General features: G+C 47.8%; 1 protein-coding gene across 6 annotated transcripts in view; it reads left to right on the top strand.

The window, feature by feature from the left end:
* MYO7A (myosin VIIA) overlaps positions 1–25,267 on the top strand; it is a 170,227-nt gene that overhangs the window by 4,471 nt on the left and 140,489 nt on the right. The gene's annotated exons all lie outside the window — the stretch shown is intronic.

Genomic DNA, 25,267 nt, shown 5'->3' on the forward strand with positions numbered 1-25,267 from the left:
TGCTTTGGGTTCATTCTTCTGTCCAAGTCTTGCTCATGTCCTGAGATCCTCCTTGTAATAATTCTTCTGAGATATTTGCCTTGTTGCACTAAGTTGACTTGGGGAAGATCAGGTGTCAGCTTCATCGCTTTGGAAGCAGTGCTGTTTATCATGTGGGTCAAGGAAACTGTTCTCTTCCTTTTTCATTGCAAACACTTTCATTTGTGCAATTGCCACAAAGCTGGTGATCAGTGAGATCAGGTGGGTATTTGCAGGTTTCCTGATCCATGCTGTTGTCAGACTGAGGTTTGCTTTGCAAGACAGAGAGATGGCTTTCCCTGTGCCCACTATGTGTTGATGTGGAGGTGTTTGAATTCATTCTGATGGGGAACGTTGGGAGGAGAAATGTCAGAATTGCAGAAACATTGAGGTTGGAAAAGACCCTCAGGGTCACCAAGTCCTACCCAGAACCCTACCCTACAAGGTCCACCCCTAAACCATATCTCCAAGTACCACATCCCAACTACCTTTAAGTACATCTGGGGTTGCTTACTCAACCACCTCCTGTTCAGCACATTCCAGTTCCTGACCACTCCTGCTGTGCAAAATTGTTCCTACTGTCCAGTCTAAACCTACCCAGTCACAGCTTGAGGCTATTCCTCTTGTTCTATCACTAATTACCTGTGAGAAGAGACCAGCAGCAGCCTCTCCACAATGGCCTTTCAGGTAGCTGCAGACAGCAATGAGGTCTCCCCTCAGCCTCCTCCTTTTCAAACTCAGCAGCCCCACTCCTTCAGTTGCTCTTCATCAGATTTATTCTCCAGGCCCTTCCCAGCTTCCTTGCCCTTCTCTGCACTGGCTCCAGCAGCTCCACATCTCTCCCATATTGAGGTGCCCAAAACTGGACACAATACTCAAGGTGAGGCCTCAGCAGAGCTGAGTGCTTTGCCTTTTGGTGGCACTGAGTCTAGCCAAAGGTCCTGCTGAGTTTATGTGCGACCAAAGAGCTTCACAACAAGAGGGAAGTGGAGGAGCACCCACAAACCATAATACCTCCCATCATCAGAGATGGAGTCCCCTGCCCTGGCTGAGGCTGTTTGGAAGACATGGAAACCTCCTGGGATACAACAAGTGCACATTGTAGTTGAGTTGGAAGGAGCCTCACAAGCCTAGATAGAGTGCATCAAACTCCTGTCTCCTACATCTGAGCCTTTGGGTGATCTCCCAGAGTAATTGCCATTATTTTGTGTTGTCCCAGCTATTTCTGTCCTGCTTCCTCTCATCCCTCAGCTCTGCTGGGTTGGAGCCCTCAAGGCCAGCAGATTTACCCTCTAGAAACCACACACACTGGGTTTGTCTCTCCTGCAGCCTGCAGAAGGTTTCAATCAGGAGAAACCAAGGGGGAGGTTATTTCATCTGTCACCCTTATTCAAGAACCTTCCTCAAGCCTATAGAGAATCTGCTCTCAGAGGGCTGTCAGAGTGAGCAAGACAATTCCTGTTGGCTCTTCTTCTCCCCTGCTCAGCTTCTTGGCTGTCTTTAGTCTCAGTGGAACAACAGAGCCAGGATAACCCAGAATTTTGTGGTCTGCCTTTGGAAGTGAAGCCCAGGAAAACATCAGGCATAGCACACGTGTGGGGTTTTTGTATGCTGGAGAGTTGCAAGGTTCCAGAGTGGTCTTTGGCACCCACTTGAGAAAACATCATATGGCTGGAATTAGTGAGAGTCTCCATGAGCTGGCAGTGATCTTACCAACACACCTCCCAGACACAGCTCCATGCCAGGCTGGTGGTGTTACAGCACCCCTGATCCCAAACCAGAATGGGCAAGACTGTCCAACAGCCCCTTAGGATTTCCTTTCACTTCTGCTGGCTTTCATAGGATGGTTTGGGTTGGAAGGGACCTGTAAAAGTTAGATGAGTCCCCAAAGGTTAGATCCAACCTCCCTGCAGTCAGCAGGGACATCCTCAACTAGATCAGGTTGCCCAGAACCCTGTTGAGCCTTGTCTTGAATATCTCCAGGGATGGGACTCCAGCCACCTCCCTGGGCAACTCATTCCAGTGTTCCACTACCCTCATAGTAAAGAACTTGCTCCTAATATCTGATCTAAATCTGCTCTTCTCTATTTTGAAGCCATTTTCCCTTGTCCTGTCACTGCAGGCCTTTATAAACAGTCCTTCTCCATCCTTTTTGTAGCCCCCTTCTGGTACTGGAAGGCTGCTATTAGGTCTCCCTGGAGCCTTCTCTTCTCCAGGCTGAACAAACCCAGCTCCCTCAGCCTGTCCTCACAGCAGAGGTGTTTCAACCCCCTGATCATTTTTGTGGCCCTCCTCTGGACCTGCTCTACCAGAGCTACCATCTCAGAGCATTTGGAGTGCTGAGGCACAGCCTGCCCAGGCATCAGGATCAATAACAGGAACTATGAGACCTTTTATGTAATTCAGTAAAGCGGTGCTTGGACGCTTCTAAACAATTAATGAGCAGGTCAGCCCAATCTGGTGTCACTCCAGGGAGGTCTCTCAAAGCAGCTACACTGCAACGACACCATCCCTGCCATGTAAGAAATTGCTCCTGTCCAGCACAATACAGGAGAAGCTTTGCCTGGTGAGGCCACCAGTGCTCATGAGCAGTTCCTTGTCCCCCAGTGAGAGTTTCTGAGTGCAAAATTGTCACTCCAGTAAGGCACTGAGTTGCTGCTGTCTCCTCTGCTAAATTATAGAATCATAGAATGGCTAGAGGCAAAAGGGACCTTAAAGACCATACAGTTCCAAAGCTGCTGCCTTGGACAGGGACACCTCCCACTAGACCAGGTTGCTCAAAGCTTCATCCAGCCTGGTCTGAAACACTGCCAAGAATGAGGCAGCCACAGCTTCTCTGGGCAACACCTAAAGCATCGGGGAGGAGAAGAGAGCACTCAGTGATGTTGGCCAAATAGGTGTGAGAAAGATGTCAGCTTGGGATATGATGATGAGGCAAATCAGAACTGCTGTTTATTCAGGTTAGTTGTACCAGTAGGGGTTAGAATGCAGAATTAACCGGGTTGGGGTATGCTCATGATTTGGTTTTTTGGATGGCTGTACTGGATAGTACAGAATACAGAATTAACCAGGTGGAAAACACCTTCAAGATTATGGAGCCCAACCTATCACCCAGCACCATCTCATCAACTACGCCATGGCACTAAGTGCCTCATCCAGGCTCTTTTTAAACATTTCCAGGGATGGTGACTCCACCACCTCCCTGGGCAACACATTCCCATGGCCAATCTCTCTTTCTGGGAAGAATTTCTTCCTAACAGCCAGCCTAAACCTCCCCTGGCACAGCTTGAGACTGTGTCCTCTTGTTCTGTCACAAGACATAAGACCCTTAATTAGTGCATAAGACCCTTAATTAGTGCATAAGACCCTTAGTGGGAAGGTCATGAGTTCGAGCCTGCAGTGGGCAGTAGTGTCCTCCCTACTCTAGTCATGAGGTCTGTGGTGACAGGTTGGACTCTATGATCTTTGAGGTCTCTTCCAACCTTAGTGATACTGAAGAGATTCAACAGATTCAAGCTGTGCCAGTGTTAGGATGGTGGATAACAAAGAATGAAAGCTGCTTGGAAAACCTTCCTGCTCCAAGAAATAAACCTTTGGACCTTCCCTAGTATCCTGTTATACCTGGTGTTTGCACGTTGTTTAGACAGGGCTCTGAGCAAGCTGATCTAGTTGATGGGGTCCCTACTCACTGCAGGGGTGTTGGACTAGATGACCTTGAAAGGTTCCTTCCAATCCAAACTAGTCCACAATTCTTAGTAGCAAACGAGGTCTTGGCCTCCCAGTGCTGAGCTCAGCAGTCAGGGAAGATATTAAATAAAGAGGGCTGGAAGACAGAAATCAAGCTCTGTTGAACTCAGCCCAGGGAGTGAGACTTGTCTCCAGCAAACATCCATTTCTTCAGTGAGGCTGAGAGCAAATTGCAAATAGCAACAGCCACCTCTTTCCTCAAAGGAATATCTCAAGATACTGCAGACAAGGGTGGGAATGGAGCAGCTTGTTAAAACTGGAATAAATTAAGTCCCTAATTAAAGCTGACTTGCTCAGCTAGTCTGATTTCCATAAAGAGCAAGGCTTGTGTGGTCACACTGGTGGTAGATGTGCCACCTAATCACAGTCGTTTGTCGGCTGAGTTCACTCCAAATTTAACAGGGCTGTGGAAAGGAAGAGCGTCCTGGGGGGCCTCTGCCCTGTTCACCATCTAGAAATCGTGTTGTTTGGAATTTCCTGGTTGCAAATGAGGCTTTTGCTAGTTCTGCTGCTCACAGAGGGGATTCTGTCTTTTGCGGGGGGGGGGGGGGGGGGGGGGGGAAGGGGAGGGGGTGAGGCTCTGCTCATCACCAGGCGGGAACCTGGCATGATTCAAAGTCATTCCAACTCAGAGAATCACAGAATTGTTAGGGTTAGAAGGGATCTCAAGGATCATTTAGTTCCAACCCCCCTGCCATGGGCAGGGACCTCTCACACTACATCAGGTTGCTCAGAGCCACATCCAGCCTGGCCTTAAAAACCTCCAGGGATGAGGCTTCCACCACCTTCCTGGGCAACCTGTGCCAGTGTCTCACCACCCTCATGGGGAAGAACTTCTTCCTAACATCCAATCTGAATCTCCCCATTTCTAGTTTTTTTTCCATTCCCTCGAGTCCTATCACTCCCTGACACCCTATAAACTCCCTCCCCAGCTTTCTTGTAGCCCCCTTCAGATACTGGAAGGCCACAATAAGGTCTCCTAAATAATTGAATCATAGAATCGATTCAGTTGGAAAAAATCTTTATAATCATTGAGCGCAACCAGGTCTGCTGCTCACATCTCTCTATCTTTTCATCACTTCCTGGTGCCTCCAGTTCTTTTGCCTATCTAGGCTGCTTGAGCATGAACTGAATACTGCTTTATGCCTAAGCAGCAATACATCATGGAATCATAAAATACATTGATTGGAAGGGACCTTAAAGATCCAACCTCTTCTGCCATGTGCAGAAACACCTTCCCCTAGACCAGGTTGCTCAAAGCCCTGTCCAGTGTGGCCTTGAACACTTACAGGGATGGGGTATCCACAATTGGGCAACCTCTTGCAGTGTCTCACCACCCTCACAGTAAAGAATTTCTTCCTAACATATAATCTAACTCTACCCTCTCCTTTGCACTTTAGTCTAACTCTGCTTTGGCAAAGATCTGTAAGCACATCTTAAGCTCAGCCAGACAATGTTCTTCACAGCATGGAGTGAGCCTCCCACCTGCTGAAGCACACCTAAAGACCACCACAGCATGAATAGCAGTGGATGGAGCAGCAGACAGCCCCTCAGCTGCAAAACCTTTTGCATGTGCAGCCAATGAGTCAGGGAGAGTCTGTTCTCCTTTTGACCAGGCTAATGTCATGCAGCACTGCCTCATGCTGCCTCAAGGGATGTGATGGTGATTGCACCAAAGACACCCTGAAAGGGCAGAGCAGTGTCTCTGCTTTAATTTGTACAGTCCCTGTTCAAGTAAAACATCCTCTGGAGTCTTGAGAAGTCTCAGCAGGATAAACCAGGGCTGGTATCTTCTGAGTTGAACCCACTTAATCCCACTAGTCCCTGCAATTAGGGGCTGACCCCAGCCTCTCTGAAAGGTTGTCCTAAATTTCTCCAGGATCACAAGAGATAAGAGGATAGTATCAGGGCATGCAGGGGGAGGATTTCACCAAAAATCCCAGGAAAGGGGTTCCTGCTGAGAAAAAAACCTACACAGGATTATAACAGCTTGCAGAAGCCCTGCCCCAGCCAGCACTAATAGCACTGGAAGGAGAGAGACTGCACAGGCCTTTGGGGACTAGCAAGAGTAGAGGGTGAGACAGCTGCTTATTAGGACAAGTTAAGGACAGAGATGATCATAGGAGCTGCCTTTATTAGAGGCATTTTGATCTGGAGTCATAAGCACAGGCTTGCAAGAAGCATATTGCACCTTCCTGGTCCTGTGTGACTTTTGGGAAAGTCACATCCTCCTTCTATGCCTCAGTTTCCCTCTGTGTGAAATGAGGATCTCATTGGCCCCTCCTCTCTAAAGAAGCTGTGAACTTTTCTATAGCAGGAAAGAAACACAAACAAACAAAACCCCAGCAAGACCAAAGCAGCAGGGGGTTAGTAATTGTTAGTGACTGTGATTAGTGTGGTGTTCAGATCTTACCTCTGCCATACATCATCTGGGGGATCTTTTAAATGGAGCTTAGAATGAGCCCAGTACCTAAATCCTTCTGAAACCACTTCAGAAACCAGGTCTGTTGTCCCAAAGGACAAATCACTTGACACCCCATAAAGTTCATTGTTGGGACCCTGGGCTGAGCCTGCAATGGGTGCAGTGCTCCTTCTGCTCTTGGAGAAAGACCTGTGGTCTTGTAGATTCATGAACAGGAAAGCCTGGAGGGCAAAGGAGATGATCCAGTCCCATCTCCTTGATAACATGCCCCAGTTATTCCTACCTGGATTGGCCAGATTATAAGGCATTGAGGTGGCTCAGTTGGTAGCGCATCAGACCCTTAATGGGAAGGTTGTGAGTTCAAGCCTGCAGTGGGCAGTAGTGTCCTCCCTACTCTAGTCATGAGTTCTCTGGTGACAGGTTGGACTTAATCTTTGAGGTCTCTTCCAACCTTAGTGATACTGAACATATCTAGGGAATACATTTCTCCTTCTGGATGGGTAAGTGTGTACCTACACACACCTTCTCTTGGGTCCTCATGGTATTCTCAGGTTATAGACACAATCATTGTAACTGTCTGAGCAATACAACCAAAGGATTAAACCGGCATCTGAGCTAAGGACTAATGGCTGCAGTTCAGCTGCACAGCCTGGATGGCTGAGAAGGTTGCTGCCTCCTAAACCCAGCCCAAAACAGGGCATGTCACACATGAATCTGCTCCCAGATTTATGCATTCAGACCAAATGTAAGGTCCTGTATCTAGCACTGACATAGGCTGGGCAGGGACTGCCTTGAGAGCAGGCCTGGGGAAAGGGACTGCAGGGTGCTGGTGGATGAGAAGCTCAACATGAGCCAGCAGTGAGCACTTGCAGCCCAGAAAGCAAATCACATCTTGGGCTGCATCAAGAGAAGCATAGCCAGCAGGTCAAGGGAGGTGATTCTCCCCCTCTACTCTGCTCTGGTGAGACCTCACCTGGATTACTGCATCCAGTTCTGGAGCCACTATTACAGGAAGGATCTGGAGGTGCTGGAAGGTGTCCAGAGAAGGGCCATGAGGATGATTAGAGGGCTGGAGCTCCTCTTCTATGGAGACAGACTGAGGGAGTTGGGGCTGTTCAGTCTGGAGATGAGAAGGCTCAGAGGAGACCTTATTGTGGCCTTCCAGTATCTGAAGGGGGCTACAAGAAAGCTGAGGAGGGACTTTTTAGGGTGTGAGGTAGTGATAGAACTAGGGGGAATGGAACAAAACCAGAAATGGGTAGCTTCAGATTGGATGTTAGGAGGAATTTCTTCCCCAGGAGGGTGGTGAGACACTGGCACAGGTTGCCCAGGGAGGTGTTGGAAGCCTCATCCCTGGAGGTTTTTAAGGCCAGGCTGGATGTGGCTCTGAGCAACCTGCTGTAGTGCGAGGTGACCCTGGCCATAGCAGGAGTGTTGGAACTGGATGATCCTTGAGATCCCTTCCAACCCTAACAATTCTATGATTCTATGATTGTAAAAGACATCAGCCTACCAACCACCACAGCTCTGTGTGCCTCACTCTTGTCAAAGGCACGGCTCAAGCAGCCCATGAAGCATGGAGATATCACTGACACACTTTTTGGTCTGTTCATCCCAGGCTAGCTGGGCTCCCTGGAGCATGGGTGGGCAGGATTTGAGCTCTGATCCCAGCACAGTGATGCAATCTTGGCACAGTGATCTTGGTACAGCGAGCTCAGGACCAGCAAGGGGACTCCCCTTACAACAGGGAGTACAACTCCCAGTACTGTTCAGGATGAGCCTGCTCAAAGGAGGAGAGTTTTGAGTATATACTCATGCCAAATCATCCTCAATTTCAAATAGAGGTTTTACTCCTGATTTGTTCTTGTCATGGACCCATGTATAAACTCTAGCAAGAGTAGAAGTTCATCCATGGATACAAAGAAGATGAAAAGATTGAAAACTCTGTTTGGTCAACCTGCAGCATTTTGTGTAGATCAGTTCAGCCTGCTAGGTCTGGATCCTGCTGAAATTCCACCTGAGCTCCTTGCAAAGGGATACTTTATTTGATTAATTCTTGTGGCTGTTGAAAAACACTCAAGGACACAAAAGGAAATTGCCCTCCTCAGGAGGCTGTGCCGGGATCAGATGCCACCATGGTCCATTGTTCTGCTCTGGCTGTGTGAATGAACAGGGAGGAAGAAAAGGTCAAGTCTTTTGTTCAGCTTCTCTACCTGCTGGCCTGTGTGGGGGGATTGAATGCTGGGCAAATCTATTGAACTTCCTGCTGGAGGCTTGAAAAATTGATGTCCATTTCCTGACTACACTCAGATGAAAAGAGGCTCTGTATTGATTCTCTGACTTTCCAGAGGATGGAGTTTTCTGTGGTTTCTTGGGCTCCCCAGTTCAAGAGAGACAGGGTCTGCTGGAGAGAGTCTAATAGAGAGCCATGAGGATGCTTACGGGACTTGAGCATCTCCCCTGTGAAGAGAGACTGAGAGTCCTGGGGCTGTTTAGTGTGGAGAAGAGAAGACTGAGAGGGATCTGATCAGTGCCTATCAATACGTGAGGGGTGGGTGTCAAGTGGAGAGGACCAAGCTCTTTTCAGTGGTGCACAGTAATAAGCCAAGGAGCAATGGATACAAGCTTAAACATAGAAGATTTCACTTCAACATGAGGAGAAGCTTCTTTACAGTGAGGGTGACAGAGCCCTGGCACAGGCTGCCCAGGGGAGTTGTAGAATCTCCTTCTCTGGAGACTTTCCAAACCCACTTGGATGCATTCTTGTGCAGACTACCCTAAGTCACCCTGCTCTGGCAGGGAGGTTGGACTGGATATCTCTGCAGGTCCCTTCCAACCTCTAACATTCTGTGATTGTGTGACTCACTCAATTGTGGTGTTTCTCTTCAGATTGGATAACAGGAAAAACTTCATTACCGACAGAGTGATCAAGCATTGGAACAGGCTGCCTGGAGATGTGAAAAAATGTGTAGACATATCACTTGAGGAGCTAGTTTAGTGGGCATGGTGGTGTTATATTGATGTTTGGACTGAATCTTAGAGGTCCTTTCCAACCAAAACAATTGTATGATTCTATGATTCTTGTTGGCAAGGCTATCAAGACCTTCAACTAGAGGTTTGAGGGCCAAACTAGTCCAATAGACTCACTTAAGTGGGTGGTCTTTTGACATATTCCCATCTGCTCAGGGAGCACAGGGATGGGATTGATGAGGGGATATCCAGGTGAAAGCAGTGACCTCAGGCTTCCTTGGTAGTCAATGGGGAGAAATAATGCTGACTTCTTCAACAGATTGAGTGAATTGTTTCTTGCAAGCACCTGTTTGCCCCTGGAGTCATGGAGGTGATCACAATTGGCTTGGTTAAGGGCTGTGTCTGTGTTTGAACAACTCAGTTCCAGCTTGGGTGTCAGATGAGACTTGGAGCATAAAATAAAGATGAAGAACAAAATCACCTAAATGACAACACTGTCACTGTTGAGAGGCCAATGTGTGCCAGTGTGGTGCAGAAAGCTGTAATAGTGAGAGAATCACCAAATGGTCAGAGTTGCAAGGGACCTCCAAAGGTCATCCAGTTCAACCCCTTCTGCAGTCAGCAGGAACATCTTCAACTAGCTCAGGCTGCTGAGAGCCCTGTCAAGCATCACCTTGAATATCTCCAGGGATGGATATTGAACTCCCATTCTTGAATTTGCATGTTTATTTCATGCTCCATGGTCCCCAGGATGATGTGTATGAACACTGGTGACACTCACATTAGTTCTCAGCTCTCTTGTGATCTATGCACGTAGCCAGGAGAAGGCAAGGAAATGCTCAGGCATTGCTTCACACCATTCTTAGGTAGTAAGCAAGCATCACAAAATGGGCTTTTGGATTTGTGGAAGCTTTAGCTTTTGCTTTGAGCTCTGTTTGAAATAACATTCTAATGCCTGCAATGTCATTTGGTTAGCTTTGTTTCTTGTGTTACTGTGAGATGTGTCCTATGAAGACAGGATTGTTGATGATACAATGCTGGAGTGGAAGGGGGTGTGTATGTGACACCTCTCAGGCTGTGCAGCCATCCAATGACATCTGGACAGGCTGGAGAGCATAGTGAAGGCAAACGTCCCCAAGCTCAATAAGGACAAGTGCAGGGTCCTGCATCTGGGGAGGAATAACAGCAGGCACCAGGACAGGTTAGGAGTTGCCCTGCTGGAAAGCAGCTCCACGGAGGAGGACCTTGGTGTCCTTAGTGGACAGCAAGTTCTGCAAGGGACAGCAATGTGCCCTTGTGGCCAAAAGAGCCAATGGCATCCTGGGGTGCAGCAAGAGAAGTGTGGCCAGCAGGCTAGGGAGGTTCTTCCCCTCCTCTGCTCTGTCCTGGGGAGACCACAGCTGCAATCCTGTGTCCAGTTCTGGGCTCCCCAGTTCAAGAGAGACAGAGACCTGCTGGAGAGAGTCCAAGGGAGAGGCACGAGGATGCTTAGGGGACTTGAGCATCTGCCCTGTGAAGAGAGACTGAGAGCCCTGGGGCTGTTTAGTGTGGAGAAGAGAAGGCTGAGAGGGGATCTGTTCAAAGTCTATCAATACCTGAGGGATGGGTGTCAAGTGGAGGAGGCCAAGCTCTTTTGGGTGCTGCACAGTAATAAGCCAAGGAACAATGGATACAAACTTGAATGCAGAAGGTTTCACCTCAACATGAGGAGAAACTTCTTTACAGTGAGGGTGACAGACCTCTGGAGCAGGTTGCCCGGAGAAGTGGAGTGTCCTTCCCTGGAGACTTTCCAAACCCACCTGGATGCATTCCTGTGCAGACTACCCTAAATGATCCTGCTTTGGCAGGGGGGTTGGATTGGATGTTCTCTGGTGGTCCCTTCCAACCTCTAACATTCTGTGATTCTGTGATGTCACCTTAGAATGTTGCAGCCTTGCTCCATCCATATCTAAACACACATAGTGTCAGCCTTAATGGGAACTGTTTATCTTGTCCTGCTCTGAAATATGAAAGAGTTTGTGTAACTCTGTTAGGAGATTGGTCTGAGATCCTGCAGCTATAGTTGTGTCTCCATGGTCCTTTCACTGACCGGTCTGATGCTTTGCAAAGGCAAGCAGGATGCCTGGAGCTGTCATCCCAGGCTGTGATTAATACCTGCAGCTCCTGGTGGAGCTCACATTCCTTTCACTTACTGTCTTTTAATGTCCTTCACACCCAGCCCCAGAGAAATGATCACACCTCTGGCATTTTGTGGTGTACTGATTCTCAGCTCATGGAAATCAACATGGTTGGAATGAAGTCAGTGGTGTCTCAGATATTTCATACTGCTGAGGGGTTGGCCAGTGAGATTTTTTAAGCTGGGTCAAAAGAAATAGTAATGTTGGTGTTTTTAGCTTATCCATAGTCAACTTCACCCATGAGGGTAGTGGAATGCTGGAACAGGTTGCCCAGGGAGATAGTTGAGGCCTTATCCCTGGAGATATTCAAGATGAGGCTTGACAGGGCTCTAGACAGCCTAATCTAGTTGGGGATGCCCCTGCTGACTGCAGAAGGAGTTGGACTGGATGACCTTTGGAGGTCCCTTCCAACCCAGACCACTCAATGATTCTATGATTTTATGAGGAAAGCACACGACAGAGTTTAACCATGGAATCATTAAGACTGGAAAAGAGCTTCAAGACCATCAAGTCCAACTGTTGACCCACCATGACCATCCTCACTAGATCATGTCCCAAACTACCATGTCTACACGTTTTTTGAACACTTCCAGGGATGGTGACTCCACCTTCAGTTTTCAGGGGACAACTCCATTTTTCAGCAGTTTCTACCTGAGGTCTGTTGAAAATCAGGCTCCAGTTTCAAGTATTGAGGTCTTTGGCTGGAAACTCTACCTACTGCACAAACCCTGGTGCAGCTTGAGACTGTGTCCTCCTGTTCTGTCATAGGTTGCCTGGGAGAAGATATCAACCCCCACATGGCTACAACCTCCTTTCAGGTAGTTGTAGACAGCGATAAGGTCTGCCCTGAGCCTCCTCTTCTCCAGGCTAAGCAACCCCAGCTCCCTCAGCCTCTTCTCATAACGCTGTGCTCCAAACCCTTCCCCAGCTTTGTTGCCCTTCTCTGAACACATTACAGCAAGTCAACATCTTTCTTAAACTGAGTAGCCCAGAACTGGACACAGGACTCAAGGTGTGGCCTAACCAGTGTTGAATGCAGGGCAGAATGACTTCCCTGCTCCTGCTGGCCACACTCTTCCTGATACAAGTCAGGATGGCATTGGCCTTCTTAGCCACCTGGGCACACTGCTAGCTCATGTTCATCCAATGCATCAAGACTGCTCCCACACTGGGCTGTAACCCACCTTGGTGCCTGCAGTCTTTTCTCCCTTGTGTTATTTGGCAGCTTGACTGCAGTCTTCTGTGTAGGAAAGGTTGGTTTTACTTTGAGTAGCTGGAATTTTCTGGGTTTGGAGAACCCAGGTCTCCAAGATGGCTGAACACTCCCTAAAATAAAGCAACCAACAAACTCCCAGGTCTGCCCTAGGAACAGAATCCACCCACCAGAAAGAGAAGCCCCAGGGGACTACCCTTAAATCTGATTAGCTCCTAATCCTGTGGTTCTCATTGCTGTAAGGCCGAGCACTGCAGGCACAGGACAAGAGGAAACAGCTTCAGGTTGTACCAGTGGAGGTTTTGATTGGACTATAGGACAAATTTCTTCCCTCAAAGCCCTGTTGCCAAGCCCTGGAACAGTCTGATCAGGGGAGTGGTGGAGTCTCCATCACTGGAGGTAGTGAAAGGATGTGTAGATGTTGTGCCCCATGAAGCAGTTTAGTGGTGACCTGGCAGTGTTGGGTTAACAGTTGGTCTTGATGATGTTTGATGTCTCTTCCAACCAAAATGATTCTGTGATTCTGTGTTTCCAACAGTGGAAGAATATTTTGCAGGCTGTTGCTTGGTTGAATGGTGTTGAATTCGTGGCAAGACCCTGAGGAGCCTTTCTGAGGATCCACAATGGATCCTTACCCCACACTATCACCTATATCTTTAAGTGGCAGCTTGCAGCTCTGCTCAAATCTCTCTTTTCTCCTCAGCTGCCCAACCACCTGAACCACAGCTGACAGGGAGGTAAATCTTTACAGCAAAATGGACCTCTTCATCATAGAAACATGGAATAATGGAATGTTAGGGGTTAGAAGGGACCTCCAGAAATCGAGTCCAACTCCCCTGCCAAAGCAGGATCAGCTAGGGCAGGACCCACAGGAACACATCCAGGTGGGTTTTGAAGGTCTCTAGAGAAGAAGGAGCCATAACCTGTGCTCTGTCACACTTACAGTAAAGAAGTTTTTCTGCTTGTTGAGGTGGCACTCCCTGGGTTCCACTTTGTATCCATTGCCCCTTGTCCTATCACAGACTGACACCTTCTTCTTGATACCCACCCTTCAGATATTTATGAACATTAATACGATCTCCTCTCAGTCTTCTCTATTCCAGACTAAGCAGCCCCACATCGCTCAATTTCCTCACCAGACATCTTCTAGTCCCTTAATCACCTTCTTAGCCCTACTTTCTAGTATGTCCTTGTGCTTCATGAACTGGGGAGTCCAGAACTGGACACAATACTGCAGATGTGGCGTCATCAGGGCAGAGTGGAGTGGGAGGAGAACCAAAGCACCTATTCCTCTGGTATCAGTGTTCTCTGGAAATCTGGTGACCACTGAAGATCTGATCCAAAAGTAGTAGGAAAGGCTTTTCTTGAGTTTCAGTGAACCTGGATGAGAGTTTTGCAGGACAAAATGCTGTGTGCTTATCATCAACTAGGGCATGCAAAGCCTGCGTTCAGGCTGTGTCATGGATGCAATGGTGACATGAGGGATGGGAACCACAACCTTTGCTGATACCACAGAATCACAGAATTGTCAGAGTTGGAAGGGACCCCAAGGATCATCTCACCTCACACTACAGCAGGTTGCTCAGAGCCACATCCAGCCTGGCCTTAAAAACATCCAGGGATGAGGCTTCTACCACCTCCCTGGGCAACCTGGTCCAGTGTCTCACCACCCTGATAGTAAAGAACTAATATCTAATCTAAATCTGCCCTGCTCTAGCTTCTTCTTTCTATCATCCAATCTGAGTCTACCCCCTTATAGCTCTGTTCCATTCCCCCTAGTCCTATCACTACCCAACACCCTGAAAAGTCCCTCCCCAGCTTTCTTGTAGCCCCCTTCAGATACTGAAACGCCACAATAAGGTCTCCTCAGAGCCTTTTATTCTCCAGACTGAACAACCCCAACTCCCTCAGTCTGTCCTCATAGGAGAGGAGCTCCAGCTCTCTGATCACCCTCATAGCCCTTCTCTGGACATGTTCCAGCACCTCCAGATCCTTTCTGTAATAGTGGCTCCAGAACTGGATGCATTACTCCAGGTGAGGTCTCACCAGAGTGGAATAGAGGAGAAGAATCACCTCCCTTGACCTGCTGGCTACGCTTTTCTTGATGCAGCCCAGGATTTCAGTGTTTCCTGCAGCTTACTGCTGTTGTGACCTGCGTGGCTGAGGTGACAGCTTCCTTGCATTCCTCACGTCAGCATAACCTCAAGCTGATCCCTCCGTGCGGAGGCGGCAGTTAAGATATAAACAAGGGAACTTTCTCAGCAGGCAGCGTGCCGGCCAGGTGGCGTTCACCCCGTCCCTACATCTCCCTCAGGAGAGTCTGATGCTATCTGCTCCCTTGCAGAAGCCCTAAGTATTCTGTCTTTTGTGTGGAAAAAAAAGGATCAGCAGATCACAGGATCACAGGATGTTAGGGGTTGGAAGGGACCTCTGGAGGTCATTGAGTCCAACCGTGCTGCCAGAGCAGGATCATAGAATCCAGCACAGGTCACACAGGAACACATCCAGATGGGTCTTGAAAGTCTCCAGGGAAGACGACTCCACAACACCTCTAAGCAGCCTGTTCCAGTGCTCTGTGACCCTCACAGTGAAGAAGTTCCTCCTCACGTTGAGGTGGAACCTCCTGTGCTACAGTTTATATCCGTTACCCCTTGTCCTGTCCCATGGTGCAAGTGAGCAGAGCCTGTCCCCCCCCTCTTGACCCCCAGCCCTCAGATATTTATAAACATTGATTAAATCCCCTCTCAGTCTTCTCTCCAGACTAAACAGCCCCAGGGCTCTCAGCCTCTCCTCACCAGGCAGTGCTTCAGTCTCTTCAGCATCTATGTAGCCTTCTGTTGGACTCTCTCCAGCAGACCCCTGTCCCTCTTGAACTGGGGAGACCAGAACTGGATGCAATATTCCAGGTGAGGTCTCACCAGGGCAGAATACAGGGGGAGGAAAGCCTCCCTCGATCTGCTGGACACACTCCTATTAATGCACCCCAGGATACTATGAGTGAATTCCTGCTGCCATTGTGATGTTGTTTTTAATGGGAATGCAGCTTTTCTCCACCTTAAAAGAGATGATGGAAAATGGAAGCAGGTTGGATTTTACTCTGTAATTTCCACTGGAGTGGTTAGGAATGATTATTTGTACTTGCAAGGGTGAAGATACAGGGGCAGGGATAGGGGAATTTATCAGTGTTCATAAATTATCTCAGAAGTCTCTTCTAACCTCAGCAGCTCTGTGGTTCTGTCCAAAGGGCAGAGGTCAAGAGGATGGGGCCAGACTCTTCATTGGTGTCTAGTGATAGCTAACAGGAACAAACTTGATGACAGGAATTTCTACCTAAACAGAAGGAAAGACTTCTCTGAGAACGACAGAGCACTGAAACAGGCTATCCACAGATGTTTTGGAGTCTCCTTCTCTGGAGACTTGCAAAATCCTTCTGGATGCAATCCTGTGCAATCTGCTCCAGGTTACGCTGCTTCAGCAGAGGGGTTGGACTAGATGATCTCCAGAGGTCCCTCCCAGCCCCCACCATTCTGGTATTCTGTGACATCATGGCAGGACAAGGGCTGATAATTCTAAACTAAAAGAGGGTAGATTTAGACTAGATATAAAGAGGATATTTTTCCCAATGAGAGTGGTGAAACACTGTCCCAGGTTCTCCAGAGAAGTGGCACATGTCCCATGCCTGGAAACATTCCTGGTCAAGCTGTTTGGGGCTCTGAGCAACCTGATCTAGTTGAAGACACCTGTGCTCACTGAAGGAAAGTTGAACTAGAAGGTCTCTTCCAAAGCCAAACATTCTATGATTGTAAAGCACTTATCTAGTGAAACTTAAAGTCTCTACCATGGTAGAGGTTTAACTCAAGCTGAATAACTTGAGTTACTCAAGTCCTGGACAGTCAGTTTTCACATGGGCTTTGAGGGCAAACCTGAGCAGATGGGAGAGCAGAAAACAACTCAAAATGAGAGATTACAGCCCAAGGAAATAAGGGGGTACCAGGCAGCACTGGATGGAAAGAGATCAGAATTATCTAAGATGTATCCAAGGTGGGCTCAGAAACCATGACAGGTCATCTGAAATTCTTGTTGAGAGAGCCCAAGTATTCACTTAAAACAGGAAAACAATGTGGGTAGGCTGTCAGTGCCTTCAGAGGGAGCAAACATCAGGTGCTGAAGCTCCAATAAAGTAATAGACATAGGTTATACTACAGAAAGGATCCAGCATGACATCCAAGCTTGATATCAATACCAAGGCACGTGCCTCTTGGGAAGACTTTCCCAGACATGAGGTATCATCCTGACCTCCCTCTGCTCCGTGCCCTGGTCACACTCCAATGCAAGTGATGTACGAGGGCACAGAGGAACTGGAGGTGCAACGGTGGAGCAACGCACTGGCATGTGGGCCCATCTGTGGGGCCTGTTGTGGTTGGAAAGATGTGGCTGGCTTCAGTCAGGAAGCTGAAGGCAAGCTGTCACTTATTTAATTTTAAACATTAAGGGTCATTTGATCTTTAGAGTTAATTACTTAGAGAAGTAGTAGATTGTCTCTGTTGAGAGCCTGCTCGTTGATCAAGCCAGAAAGAAAGACACTTGGTATCCAAGAAGACGGACGTCGGTTCTGGAGTCCTCAGTACAGGAAAGACATGGGCCTGTTGGAGCAGGGCCAGAGGAGGCTACAAAAGCAATGATCAAAGTGCTGGAACCCTTCTGCCATGAGGAAAGGCTGAGAGAGGGTTGTTAAACTTGGAGAAAAGAAGGCTCTGGAGAGATTTTATTGCAGCCTTTCAGTACTTAAAGAGGCCAACAAGAAAGAAGGGGACAGACTTTATAGCAGGGCCTGTTGTGGCAGGGCAAGGGATGATGGTTTGAAACTAAAAGAGAAAGATTTAGACTGGATAGAAGGAAGAAATGTTTTACACTGACAGTGGTAAAACACTGCCACAGGTTGCCCAACAGGTGGTAGAAGCCAGAAGAAGACGACATTCCAGGGCAGGTTGTTTGGGGCTCTGATCAACCTGCTCTAGTTGAAGATGTTTGCCTACTGCAGGGGAGGTTGGACTAGATGACCTTTAAATACCCTTTCCAACTGAAAAAATTCTATGATTCTATGATATTCAGGCTAATACCCTCTGACTTCAGAGCCCTGGTCTTGATTCAAGGGTCTAGGAAGAATGCAGAAACACAGCCTGACATAGTTTCCCAAGCATGCCAGCTTCCAGCAGGACAAAGAGTAGAAGTGGTATGTAGTGACATTGCCTTCTTCTTCTCTGCCCACTCTTCTGCATATGCAATAGTTAGAACCTCAAAGTCCAGAGAAGGGCAACAAGGCTGGGGAGAGGCCTTGAGCACAGCCCTGTGAGGAGAGGCTGAGGGAGCTGGGATTGTTTAGCCTGGAGAAGAGGAGGCTCAGAGGAGACCTTATTGCTGTCTACAACTACCTGAAGGGTGGTTGTAGCCAGGAGGGAGTTGGTTTCTTCTCTCAAGCAACCAGCACCAGAACAAGAGGACACAGTCTCAAGCTGCACCAGGTGAAGTTTAGGCTGGAGGTGAGGAGAAAGTTCTTCACTGAAAGAGTTGTTCACCCTTGGAATGTGCTGCCCAGGGAGGTGGTGGAGTCACCGTCCCTAGAGGTGTTCAAGAGGGGATTGGATGTGGCACTCGGTGCCATGGTCTAGTCATGAGGTCTGTGGTGGCAGGTTGGACTTGATGATCTTTGAAGTCTCTTCCAACCTTGGTGATTCTTTGATTCTCTGACTAAGGAGTCTGTTATATTAACATCCTACAAGAGCCATTGTTTGTCTTTCTGATCTGAATCCTGCTTTTGGTAAGGACAAAAGCTCTGGTCTCCAAGAGTGTAGGTCTGACCTTTTTATTCACCATTTCTCAGATGAACAGTAAAAAAAAACCCAAACATTGTAAAATCTTTAATCCTTCTCCAATCCCTTGCTGGAGGGCAGGAGGTGAAAGCAGCAGCATGCAGCAAGCATCAGTGTGTTAAATCTCATTGTTCAGCAAAGGTGATAGATTGTTTCTGCCAGTCAAATGAGGTAAACATAAGATAAATAAACTTCTGTCTTTTCACACTATGAAGTGCTCAGGCTGTTCCTCAAAAGACAGACTCTACACTAAGCTGGCTGCTGAGGGGGACAGACTGTCATTGAATGTGAAAGGGCCCACCTGATAAATTAATTATTCATTCTCTTTGCTGCATTTGCAGACAAGAAAACCATGTGGGGCATGGAAGTTCAGGAGAAAGGATCAGAAGCTGCACTGAGGGTGAAATACCTGAATTTCCTCTAACCAATGCTAAATGAGCCTGTGCTCTGGAGGATTAGCACTGCAGAGTGATCCCCAAGCAGTATGGCCAGTCATGTGGTTGGACTGGGGGCCTGAAGTGCCAACAGGGAGCACAGAAATTCCAGTTAAACAGATTAGAGCAGCAGCCCCCTTCTTTACAATTGCAGGATAATGGTTTTGTCCAGATTCTTTAGACTTTCTCCCTCCAGAGTTCAGCTTTCTCAGGTTCCTCTTGGACATGAAATCTCTTTGAAACCAAGAAAGTGATGGCAGAGGTCACCATGGTGGAGACCTTGTGCTGAAGCACTCATTGGCTTTCACTGACCACCCATGGTGGTGACCTTGCTCTGATAAGGGCAATAGATATAAACTACAGCACAGGAAGTTCCATCTCAACATGAGAAAGAACTTCTTTACTGTGAGGCTTACAGAGCACGGGAACAGGCTCCCTAGAGAGGCTGTGGGATCTCCATCTCTGGAGCCTTTCAAGACCCATCTGGATGTGTTTCTGTGTGACCTGCATTAGGTTCTATGGTCCTGCTCTGGCAGGGAGGTTGGACTCAAAGATCTCCAGAGGTCCCTTCCAACCCCTAACACCCTGTGATCCCGTGATACACTCTTTGGCTTCTGTTGACCGCAGCTTGCAAGCAAATGGCACGTCTAGTTTCATGTCACACATCATTCTGCACCCAGATAGAGTTTAAAGATCCTTCAGCCTCATCCCACTGCCTCCCTCAGATGCTCTGTTCACATGATGCTTAGCTAAGCAAAGGCAAGAAAGATGTAAAATGAACAAAATTTCACCAAAATGCACTTCCTATGTGGTTGTCTTTGTACTCCTGTGTTGCATGTGAGTGATTTGGGAGAAAGACATTTTTATGCTGAAGCATGTCCAAAGAAGGGCAACAAAGCTGGTGAAGGGTCTAGAGCACAAGTCTATGAGGAGCATCTGAGGGACCTGGACTTGGAGAAGAGGAAGCTGAGGGGAGACCTCATTGCTCTCTACAATTCTCTGAAAAGAGGTTGCAGGCAGGTGGGACTCAGTTTCTTCTTCCCAGTATCAACTGATAAGCCAAGAGGAAATTGTACCAGGGGAGGTTTAAGTTAGATATTAAGAAAAAAATTCTTTACAGAAGAATTGGTCAGGCATTGGAACAGGCTGCCCAGGGAGACAGTGGAATCACTATCCCTGGAGGTGTTCAAGAAATGTGTGGCCATGGCACTTGGGGGCATGCTTTCACGGCTATGGTGGTGTTAGGTTGACAGTTGGACTAGATGATCTTAGAGATGTTTTCCAACCTTAATGATTCTATGATTCTAAGTGCTGGGTACATCTTGTTTAGCTCATCTCCCACAGCACAAGCAGCTGTAGAGCTTCCCACAGAAGATGAAGGTGAGATTGAAGTGCCCTGTGCTCACCTGCCAGTGAGGGTTGGAGGGTCCAGATGGCTGATTTGTTCCATCCAGGCTCTTGTGAATTAGCAGGCACCTGATCTCAGTGCTGCTCAGACAAGACCAATCCTTCCTATTTTTCCCTGTGGGAACAGGAAGGGAAGTTTGCTGCTGCCCCTGCCCTTTACTTTTGGGGTTTTCCCTGCTAAGTAAGGCACATGGAGTGCTGACTGCCCATTGTGTGCAACCTCCCCTGCAACAGCATCAAGTTGAGGCTTACACAGCATTGAACAAGAGCAAGCTGGTGACTTGGGCTAGACCTTCAGAAAATGAAAGAAACCCACAAACCAGGCTCTGGTTACCAAAGTCCTGTTTAATACCAGACTGTGTTGGGTATTTACATACCCTCCAAATCTGGCCCAACACCTATTCAGCATCATCTTGGCCTGGGCTGACCACAATGCCCACAAGCCAGGGCAGCCATGGAACAGTACTTTCTGCAGCAACAGAAGGAGACTCACTGGCATCCCTAGAAGGTCTGTCTCAGGACTCACCACATGGAAGGGTTAGGAATTTATTTTCAAGCCCTCTAAAATTAAAGAGAAGAGGAATGATTTAATCTGCTACAGAGAAGACTCTAAGTGAGAATTTGGAAAATTGCCTCACAGCCTTTCAGGTATTAAAGCAAGCTCTCAATTTTCCTCCAGCCATCTATCTTCCAGAATAGGCAAAATTAATTCATTAAATATGAACAGTGGCTAAAATTTATCTAGTGAGCACTTCCTAATGAACTTCATTCTAATGATGCCAACTTCTTATCCAGGGAAAAGAGGTCATAGAATCATTGTTGGAAAAGACCTTTAAACTCATCAAGTCCAACCATTCTCTAACTCTACCAAGTCTGGTGCTAAATCTCAGTACCACATCTCTACATCTTTTAAACCCCTACAGGGATGGGGATTCAACCACCTCCCCGGGGAGCCTGTTCCAGTGTCTGAGAACCCTTTCAGTGAAGAAGTTTCTTCAAATATCCAACCTAAACCTCCCCTGGTTCAATTTGAGGCCATTTCCTCTTGTCCTTTCACCTGTTACTAGGGAGAAGAGACCAACACCCACTTCCTTCCAAGTAGTAGTAGAGAAAAAAGAGGTCTCCTGAGTCTCCTTTTCTCCAGATTAAACAACCCCAGTTCCCTCAGTCACTCCTCATAAGAATTCTCTAGACCCTTCGCCAGTTTTGTTGCACTTCTCTGGACCTGCTCCAGCACCTCTATGTTTTTCTTGTAATGAGGGGCCCAAAACCCAATACAGTACTCAAGGTGTGGCCTCACCAGTACTGAGTAGAGGGGGACAATAAGGTCTTTGGTCTTGTCAGAAAAACCATTGTGTAGATGTTTTCAACGGCTGGATGTTCTCATTAAGGTGGTGAAGACACTTTGACAGCAAACTCCTACAACTTCTGTGTGCTAGTTCTCTGCCTTCAGATGTGTGGTCATTAGAAATGTAGAGGTAGTGCAGGCAGCACGTTGAGGAGAAGAGGAATCACTGGAAGTGCCGCTGAACCTCTGCAGTCCCTGCAGGAGCTAATACCACTGGTTAGGCCACACCTTGAGTTCTGTGTCCAGTTCTGGGCTGCTCAGTTTAAGAAAGCTGTTGAGTTATTGGAACGTGTCCAGAGAAAGGTAACAAAGCTGGGGAGGGGTTTGGAGCAAAGCCCTGTGAGGAGAGGCTGAGGGAGCTGGGGTTGCTCAGCCTGTAAAAGAGGAGGCTCAGGGGAGACCTTGTTGCCATCTACAACTACCTGAAGCGAGTTTGTAGCCGGGTGGGGGGTGGTCTCTTCTCCCAGGCAACCAGCACCAGAACAAGAGGACACAGTTTCCAGCTGCACCAGAGGAGGTTGAGGCTGGATGCTAGGAAGAAGTTCTTCCCAGAAAGAGAGATTGGCCATTGAAATGGGCTGTGCAGGGAGATGGTGGAGTCACCATGGCTGGAAGTGTTTAAAAAGAGCCTGGATGAGGCACTTGGTGCCATGGTTTAGTTGATGAGATGGTGTTGGGTGATAGGTTGGACTTGATGATCTCAAAGTTCTTTTCCAACCTGATTATGTTCTGTTCTATTCTGTTGTGGATGCCAATCCTGCCTTTCTAGCCAGGAGGGGAACATCTTTGTTTGTGACTGCAGCTGAGAAGCTGCAGAAGGTTCATCCAGCAGGATCAGCACCAAAGTCCTGCATTACTGAATGAGTTGAGTGCAGTTGTAGCAGGTGGGCAGGGGGCATCACTTCCCTGCGCTAAGGAAAGTGTGATGGGACACTCGCACAGGGCATTATCCCTCCTGATTTTTCTAAAGCTGAGTCTGTGCCATACTGTGTCTCTTCAGGATATCTCACCTGGAAATGATTGAAGAATTTACTATTCCTTCCTGTCTCTTAAAAAAAAAAATTGTTCTAAATGTAGTTGGGAAAGCACCAAAATTAAAATGATGGTTAAAATGTGAGAAAAACGTATTTAGGGTTATATTAAGACTCCTGGGTTTTGTAACACTGAGTCTGTCCCATACTGCATCTCTTCAGGGCATCTCACCTGGAGATGACTGAAGGGAGGTGGAAAGACTTTACTATACTATCCCCTCCTGTCCCCTCAACAAAGGTTCTCATTTTAGTTGGGAAAGCACTAAAATTAAAGTTATAGCTAAAATGTGAAAGAAAATGTTCAGATCTATACGATGAGTGCGGACGGCTTTGTCACTGCAAAGAGAAGTGCCTTGTGTCCTGCAAAGATCAGCCTTCTCATGCCCACTGTCCCATGGGAGTTGGGTATCTCAGATGAAGTCCCTTTTGGCCTGATTTTTTGGAGGAATGGGAAATTTTATCATGCTGGGAAATGTTCACAGAATCACAGAATATCAAGGGCTGGAAGGGACCTTGAGAGATCACCCACTAGGACCCCCAGGTCCTTTTCCCCTTCACTGCTCCCCAGCAGCTGGTCCATGGCGTTGTTCTTTCCCAGCTGCAAGACTCTACACTTGCCCTTGTTGAGCTTCATTAAATTTCTCCCTGCCCAGCTCTCCAGCCTAAGTCTTGTTGAATGCAACACAACCCTCTGGTGTCAGCCACTCCACTCAGTTTGGTGTCATACAGTGCTCTCTGTTCCCTCATCCGGGTCATTGATGAATATATTGAACAGCACTGGTCCCAGTACTGACCCCTAAGGGACTCCCCTAGTGACAGGCCTCCAACTAGACTGTCTCATTGACCACAAGTCTCTGACTTCTTCTCTTCGACCAGTTCCACATGATAAATATAGTCATCACTGATTGCCATAGAGCAAAGATTGCTTGGAGATTAAAAGCTGCAGAAATTCAGTTCCTTGAAAGTGTTTTTTACTCATATATGCCAAAACCTTTCATGCAGTGGTAGCAGATCACAGACAGCATAAAACTCAGGAGCAGCATGGGACATTCCCATGGAAATCCCACAATGGGCAAAAACAAGTCCAGTCCAGGGATTAGCTGTAGGCTGTGGTAGAGGGTTTGTTATCTGCTTTCCCTCTTAGAATTAGAGAATCATATAATAGTAGGGGTTGGAAGGGACCTCTGGAGATCATCTAGTCCAACCCCACCTGCTGAAGCAGGGTCACCCAGAGCAGGTTGCACAGGAACATGTCTGTGTGGGTTTTGAACGTCTCCAGAGAAGGAGACTCCCCAGCATTTCTGGTCAGCCTGTTCCAGTGCCGTCACACTCAAAAAAAAGAAGGTTCTCCCTCAGGTCAAGTAAAATCTCCTGTGTTCTAGGTTGTACCTGTTGTCCTTTGTCCTATTGCTTGCCACTGCTGAGAAGAGCTCAGCTCCATCCTTCTCGGTCTTTTCTTCTCCAGTCTAAACAGCCCCAGGCCTCTCAGCCTTTCCTCATAAGAGAGAGGCTCCAGTCCCCTCATCATCCTCATGGCCATCCATTGGATTCTCTCCAGTAGTTCACTATATCCTTTGAAATGGAGAGTCCACACCTGGGCACACTCCACATGTGGTCTCACTAGGGCAGAGTAGAGGGGGGAGGAGAACCTCGTTTGACCTGCTGGCCACATTTTTCTTAATACACCCCAGGATACTATTTGCCGTCTTGGCCACAAGGGCACATCGCTGATTCATGGCAAACTAATTGTCCACCAGCACTCCCAGGTCCTTCTCTGTGGAGCTGCTTTCCATCAGGTCAATCCCCAATCTGTACTGGTGCAGGAGATTATTCCTCCCCAGGTGCAGACCTCTACATTTGCCCTTGTTGAAATTGATGAAGTTCCCCTGTGCTCGACTCTCCATCCTCTCCAGATCTGGCTGAACAGCAGCACAGCCTGATGTGGTGTCAGCCACTCCTCCCAAACTGAAAACAGTTTTGATAGGAAGATGATCACCTGTCCAGCCTTGTGAGCTGTGAGGACAGGGCTCCCCTTATAGAATCATAGGATGGTCCAGGCCAGAAGAGACCTACTAAAGTCATCCAGTCTGACCTCCCTGCAGTCAGCAGGGACGTCCCCAACTACATCAGGCTGCTCAGGGCCTTGCTGACCTTTACTTTGAATATCTTCAAGAAACCTCTTCCCTGGACAACCTGTTCCAGTGTTCCACCACCCTCATAGTGAAGAACTTCTTCCTGATATCCAATCTAAATCTGCTCTTCTCTAGTTTAAAACCATTGCCCACCATCCTGCCACTGTAGGCCTTTGTAAACAGTCTCTCTCCATCCTTCTTGTAGCCACCTTCAGGTACTGGAAGGCCGCTATTAGGTCTCCCTAGAGCCTTCCCCTCTCCAGGCTGGACAGAACACAGAATACATCAGGCTGGAAAAGACCTTCGAGATCATCAAGTCCAGCCTATCACCCAACACCATCTAATCAACTAAACCATGGCACCAAGTGCCTCATCCAGTCTCCTTTTCCAGCCATGGTGACTCCACCACCTCCCTGGGCAGCACATTCCAATGGTCAATCTCTCTGGGAAGAATTTCCTCCTAACATCGAGCCTAAACCTACTCTGGTGCAGCTTGAG

Source organism: Melanerpes formicivorus, unplaced genomic scaffold (genome assembly GCF_026170545.1).
Source record: "Melanerpes formicivorus ecotype bairdi unplaced genomic scaffold, bMelFor1.0.p_v2 SCAF_1, whole genome shotgun sequence".
Taxonomy (NCBI): Eukaryota; Metazoa; Chordata; class Aves; order Piciformes; family Picidae; genus Melanerpes; species Melanerpes formicivorus.